The following is a 7,336-nucleotide window of genomic DNA, read 5'->3' on the forward strand; positions in this document are numbered from 1 at the left end:
AAACCACAATGTAGCAAAAGTTATGGTATGTAGATAAAACAGTGCTGAGAAGGAAATTTATGACTATAAACATCTATATTAAAAAAGAAAAAAGATTCCAAATGAATTACCTGAACTTCTACTTCAAAAGTCGACAGAAGAAGAAGAAAGAGAAGGAGGAGGAGGAGAGTTGGAGGAGAAAGAGGAGGAGGGGAAAGGGAAAGGGAAACTAAACCTGAATAAAACCCTCCAAAAACAGAAGGGAGAAAATAACGATTAAATGAAACAGAAGATAGAGAAATAATAGAAAAAAAATCAATAAAACAAAAAGATATTTCTTTGGAAAGATCAATGAAATTGACAAACCTTTAGTTAGACTAAAGAAGAAGAGAGAAGACTTAAATCACAAAAGTAATGAATAAAAAGGGGACATTACTACTGACAGTACAGAAATAAAAAGGACTGTAAGGGAATACTATGAACAATTATATGTCAATAAATCAGATAACCTAGATGAAATGGACGAATTCCCAGAAAGATACACATTATTAAAACTGATTCAAGAAGAAATAGAAAACCTGAATAGATTTATAACCAGAATGGAGATGGAATTAATAATCAAAAAATTCTCACAAAGAAAAATACAGGACTAGATGGTTTCACTGAAGAGTTCTAGCAAATGTTTAAAGAAGAATTAGAACCAACTCTTCCAAAAGAAAATAGAAGGGGAGGGAACACCTCTGAACTCATATTTTCCCCTAATACCAAAACTAGACAAAGATATCACAAAGAAAAAAAAATAGAGACCAACATTCCTTATGAATGTAGATGCAAAAACCCTTGCCAAAATTTAGCAAACCAAATCCAGCAGAATATAAATAGAATTATATACTATAACTAGCTGGGATTCATCCCAGAAATGCAAAGATTGGTTCAATATAAAAGATCAATTAATATATTACACAATTTTAATAAAATAAATGAGAAAAGCCATATGACCATCCCAATAGTTGCAGAAAAAGCATTTGGCAAAATTCAACACACTTTCATTATGAAAACACTCAGGAAGCTAGGAATGGAAAGGAACTTCCTCAAATTGATAAAGGGCAACCACAAAAAAACCCTATTGAAAACCTAGCTGTTGCTTGGTTTTGTTTTGCTTTGTTTTGTTTTTCACAGAAATTGGCAAGCTGATTTTAAAATTCATATGGAAATGCAATGGACCCAGAATAATCAAAACAGCTTTTAAAAAGAAGAACGAAGTTATAAGACTGAGTTCCTGATTTCAAAAATTACCACAAAGCTACAGTTATCAATACCATGTGGTGTTAGCAGAAAGGTAAATGTAGAGTTCAGGGGAGTTGAGAGTCTGGAAGTAAAATCATACATTAATGGCCAATTGATTTATTTCCTTTTTAAAAAGATTATTTATATGAGAAAGAGAAAGTGCAGAGAGAGAGAAAGAGAGGGAGAGAGAGAGGGCATTAGTAGGGGAGGGGACAGAGGGAGCTGGAAGGGGAGAAGAAGCTCCCCAATGAGCAGGGAACCCAACACAGGCTTGATCCCAGTCAGACCTGAGCCACCCAGACACCCCTATGGCCAACTGATTTTCAATGAGGATGCTAAAACAACTCAACAGGGAGAAATTGTCTTTTCTTTTTTTAAAAAAGATTTTGTTTATTTATTCATTTGTCGGAGAGAGAGAGAGAGAGACAGAGACAGAGAGCACAAGCAGGCAGAGTGGCAGGCAGAGGCAGAGAGAGAAGCAGGCTCTCCACTGAGCAAGGAGCCCAATGTGGGACTTGATCCCAGGACCCTGGGATCATGACCTGAGCTGAAGGCAGCAGCCTAACCAACTGAGCCACCCAGGGGTCCCAGAAATTTTCATTTCAACAAACGATGCTGGTTTAACTGGATATCCATGTACCAAAGAGTGAGGTTGGACATTCTATATGAAAATTAACTCAAAATTCAACAAACCTATATTTAAGAGCTAAAACTATTAACATGCAAAACACAGAGATGGGAATCCTTATGACCTTGGATTAAGCAACAGTCCCTAGGTCTGACACGTAGAACATAAGCAAACAAAGGGAAAATATAGATAACCTGACCAAAACTGGCAAAGACACTCTCACAAATGTGAAAAAAAATTCATAGAACAAAATACTTAAAAATTCTATGTCTGGTAAGGTTTTGGCATCCAGAACACATAACAAACTCTTATGACTCAACAGTAAAAAGACAACCCAATTAAAACATGGGCAAAGGGGGCGCCTGGGTGGCTCAGTGGGTTAAAGCCTCTGCCTGCTCAGGTCATGATCCCAGGGACCTGGGATCAAGCTCCACATCGGGCTCTCTGCTCAGTGGGGAGCCTACTTCCTCCTCTCTCTCTGCCTGCCTCTCTGCCTACTTGTGGTCTTTGTCTGTCAAATAAATAAATAAAATCTTTAAAAAATGGGCAAAGGAGTAGACATCATTTCTCCAAAGAAGATACATAAACAGTAATTGATAAGCATACGAAAAGATGCTCAGTATCATTACTTATTAGCAAAATGCAAAGCAAAACCACAATGAGATACAACTTTCACCCACTAGAATGACTGTAATAAAACAAGCAAACAGTTAACTGGTGTTGGGGAAATTGAAACCCTCATGATTGCTAGTGGGAAAGTAAATCATGCAGATACTTTGAAAAACATTTTGGCAGTTTCTCAAAAAGTAAAACAAGATTACCCCTGTACTTGGCAATTATACTCCTGGGTATATACACAAGAGAATAAAAAAAAAATATTCACATTAAAACTTGTGCAATATCCACAATAGCCAAACTATGGAAAGAACCTAGATGTCCATCCACAGATGAATGGATAAAGAAGATGTGGTATATATACACAATGGAATACTATGCAGTCATCAAAAGCAGTGAAATCTTGCCATTTACAACGATGTGGATAGAAGTAGAGGGTATTACGCTGAGCGAAATAAGTCAATCAGAGAATGACAATTATCAATATGATCTCCCTGATATGGGGAATTTGAGAGGCATAGTGGGGGGCTTGGGGGATAGGAAAGGAAAAAATAAAACAAGAGGGGATGGGGAGGGAGACAAACCATAAGAGACTCTTAATCTCACAAAACAAACTGAGGGTTGCAGGAGGTAGGGGGGTAGGTATAGGATGGTTGAGTTGTGGAATTGCGGAGGGTATGGGCTATTGTGAGTGCTGTGAAGTGTGTAAACCTGGCGATTCACAGACCTATACCCCTGGGGCTAATAATACATTATATGTTAATAAAAATAATCAATAAAAAACAAACTTGTGAATGAATGTTCATGGCAGTATTATTTACAATAGCCAAAAAAAGTGAAAATAACCCAAGTGCCTTAACCAATAGAGAGACAAAATGTACTTTATCCATACAATGGCATTTGGCTGTAAAAATGAATAAAGTTATGACACACGCAGCAACATGGATGAACCTTGAAAACTCTGTGCTAAATTAAAGAAATCAGATAGAAAAAGTCACATATTGTTTGATCCCATTTATAATGTCCCCAGCAGGCAAATATGTAGAGTCAGAAACCACACTATTGATGATAGGAGAAGATTTGGAGAATGACTTCTAATGGGTTTGGAGTTTCTTTTTGGGGTGACGAAAATATTCTGGAATTAGATAATGTTGATATTGACACAACCAGGTGAATATCCTAAAAGACAATACATTGTGCACCTTAAAAAAGTATTTATTCATTTGTCAGAGAGAGAGAGAACACAAGCAGGAGAAGTGGCAGGAAGAGGGAGAAGTAGGCTCCCCACTGGGCAGGGAGCCCAATGCAGGGCTGGATCCCAGGACCCTGGATTCATGACATGAGCTGAAGGCAGACATTTAACTGACTGAGCCATCCAGGTGTCCCTAAATTGTGCACTTTAAACCAGTGATGTGAGTTGTAGCTCAATAACTCGCAGGTCCTAAGTTTTCACTGCTGGGGAAGAAAGATACAAATATTAAAAGGGAGAAAACTAGATTAAACTCTGAGGTTTTGAATTAGAATTAGGGATCAGTGTGAACTCTTGGCTTTCAGTGAAAAAAAAAGGTTTAGAAATAAATATAGATGTGTGTGTGTGTGTGTGTGTGTGGACATGTGTATCCTTATGTCTTTGCTGAAGGGGCCTGGGAGTAGTGACACCCCCATAGTGATCCTCAGAGACAGCTAGCCTACTCAGATTTTGTTTCTAAATAACATTCTCCACGAAGGACTCTGCTGAGGAGTCCAGGAAAGCAGAGCACCTTGGATAATGGTTGATTCCAAGGCTGGGGGAGGAGCCCAGAACATCATATGGTTGCCAGGAAAAAAAAAAAAAAAGAGGAAATGGTCAAAGGGCAATGTTCCACTGTCCAAATCAAGGACAATTTGGCAATAAAATAATTAATGATGATAATGGATTAAAACTCATGAAATGAAATAAGAAGAGTCCATATAGATACAAATCCATAAAGGAATGAATTGAAAATGTCATGAAGAAAAGGATAGTTACAGAATTTCAAAGTATTAACCCACACAAAGGGAAAGAGAATAACGTATGGTGCTGGCAGGCACCACCTTAATCAAGAGATAAAAATGAACATCAATAATGGGATAGATCTAAAGAATGTTCCCCCTAATAGGACAAAGTGAGAACTCAGCAGTGCTCTTCTAGTGTTCCTGCTGATGATGCGAAACTTCAATAGAATCATGAGGAAGTATCAGTCAAACCCACACCCAGGGACGATCTATGAAATCTTAAAAAATGTTAAGATCATTCAAGTCAAGGAAAAGCCAAGAAACTGCTCCATATTAAATGAGTCGCAGCATGTGATTTTGAACTCAAACTTTTTGCTATAAAGGACCGCGTTGGGACAATCAGTGAAGCTTGCATGAGGTCTCTGCATCAGATGGTGTTTATTTCCTGATTTTTATAGTTTTAGTGGATGATGGAATGTCTGTATTTGTGGGAGACATATACTGTTGTATTTGGGGGTGATGTGTCAGGCTGGCAATTTTTTCTTAAATGGTCCAGGAAAAAAAGCTCTTTTTGTCCATGGTATGCTGGAGTCCACTATGGTTGTATTTTCCCACCTATGCATTCAGTAACATCACGTTGGTAGCTTGAAATTGTGGTGGGAGTATTTACACCACGGCAATTAGCAAATGTTACAACTCAGGGCTTGTCTGCACTGATGAGCCAACAGTTGAACATTAATCAGAATTCTTCGTAGCATTTTCCAACATTTTGGTACATTTTTTTGTTATTTCAAAAACCAATTAAGTTACAAAAAGGAGAAGATTTATTGACAAGTTACTGTTTCAAACCCTCCTTTGAACAAAGCTTGCCATAAATATATAAACATTTGTATTTTTTTACTCAAATAAAATTAAATATAGTATTATACTTTTTCAGCACAGTACAAAATTCAGCAGTTCTGTACATTTCTCAGAGCTCATGATGATAAGTGTAGTCTTAATCTCCATTAACTGTTTCCCCTGTCCCCTCACTCACCTCCCCTCTGGAAACTGCCAGTTTGTTCTCTATAGTTACGAGTTTCTTTTTGGTTTCTTTCTTTCTTTCTTTTTTCTTTTTCTTTGTTCATTTGTTTTGTTTCTTAAATTCCACATGTGAGTGAAATCAGATGGTATTTGTCTTTCTCTGACTGATTTAATTCACCTGGTGTTCATTTCACTCTAGGTCTATTCATGTCTTGCAAATGGCAAAATGTCAAGCTTTTTTATGGTTGAGAAATATTCCATCATGCATATGCCCTCTCTCCCCATACATTATACCACATCTTCTTTACCCATTCATTTATTGATGGACAATACAAACTGCTTCCATGTCTTGGTTATTGTAAACAATGTTGTAATAAACACAGGGATGCATGTATCTTTCAGATTAGTGTTTTTATTTTCTTTGGTAAGTACTCAGTAGTGGAATTATTGGGTCATATGGTAATTCTAGTTTTAATTTTTTGAGGAACCTCCATACTGTTTGCATAGTGGCTGCAAAAAAGAGAGTGTTTGTACAGTGTTTTATAGTTAACAGAAGTATAACTCCTGTACTTTCACTTAAGATTCTTGACAACCCTGGGAAGTAGAAATTATCATGCCCATTATAGAGACAAGTAAATTGAGACTGAGATAAGTTGGGATCTTAAATTTTAGAATAATGGCTCTTTTTATGTATCTTTGTGCCCTCAGTGCCTGGCATATTCCTTGACATATACTAGTTGCTCAATAATGGTAATCAAATCTCCAAGCAGAAAAGGCAAGTCTCCAATCTAGAACTTGCAGCTATATAAATTCATCCTAAAATGGAATGGACCCCAGATTGAGTCAAACTTCTCCCTGACCACCTATACCAGCACCCCAGGACCCCAATCATAGTCCTCTCTGTCAGTTTGGTCTTCTTCTCCACACCTGTTCTATGCATCTGAGTTTTCCTCTGGGCCACACTGGGTGGCAAGTTCATGGCCAGCTCTGACAATCCTGGAGCATTAGTGTTTTTCCTTTGAATGAACTCCACCCACCTTCTTTCTCCCTTCTCTCTGTTGACCTTAATTTTCCTTCTCTCTTTCATAAACAAAGCATGAAGTCATCTCGCTAACAAGTGAGCCATCCTCCTCTGCACAGAGACTTCCAGAAGAATAATTTCACAAAGAGTGAAGTCCTGGTTTTATAGCTTTGGCCCCACATCACAGGAAAAATCACCAGGGTTGTCTGGCTGTTTCTTGACAGTAAACTTGTGCTCTAAAATAAACAGCGGTGACTCAAAAAGAAGAGGAAGGAGAGACAGAATATTTTCCTCATGTAAGGAAGGGTGTGAGGGTGAGGGCATGGGGGTGGGTGGAAGGTAGTGCTTGGAATTTCTTTTCCTCCCTTTGGTCACCTTCTGGGGAACTGTCTGCACCCTACAGAGTCAGTATTACCTATTCATCCTCAAGAGAGTTGTCTGCCTCCTCTTACAACTGAGTCAGGATCTAGGGGGATCTTCATCCAGTTGGTGTCAGGACCACGGTCCGAGCAGGTGGTTGGCATTCTAAGTTTTCTGCCGGCAACACAGTTTGCTCACAAACAAGTGTATCTTTCATCAGAAATAAAAGGGAACTCATTCCAAACATTTCACTTTATTTTTTTTTAATAGATTGTATTTATTTACTTGAGAGGAGAGACAAAAAGAGCATGAGTGGGGAGGGACAGAAGCAGAGAGAGAAGCAGACTCCCTGCTGGGCAGGGAGCCGGATGTGGGGCTTGATCCCAGGACCCAGAGACCATGACCCGAGCCAAAGGCAGATGCTTAACCGACTGAGCCACCCAGGTGCC

The sequence above is a fragment of the Neovison vison genome, chromosome 2, assembly GCF_020171115.1.
Source record: "Neovison vison isolate M4711 chromosome 2, ASM_NN_V1, whole genome shotgun sequence".
Classification (NCBI taxonomy): Eukaryota; Metazoa; Chordata; class Mammalia; order Carnivora; family Mustelidae; genus Neogale; species Neogale vison.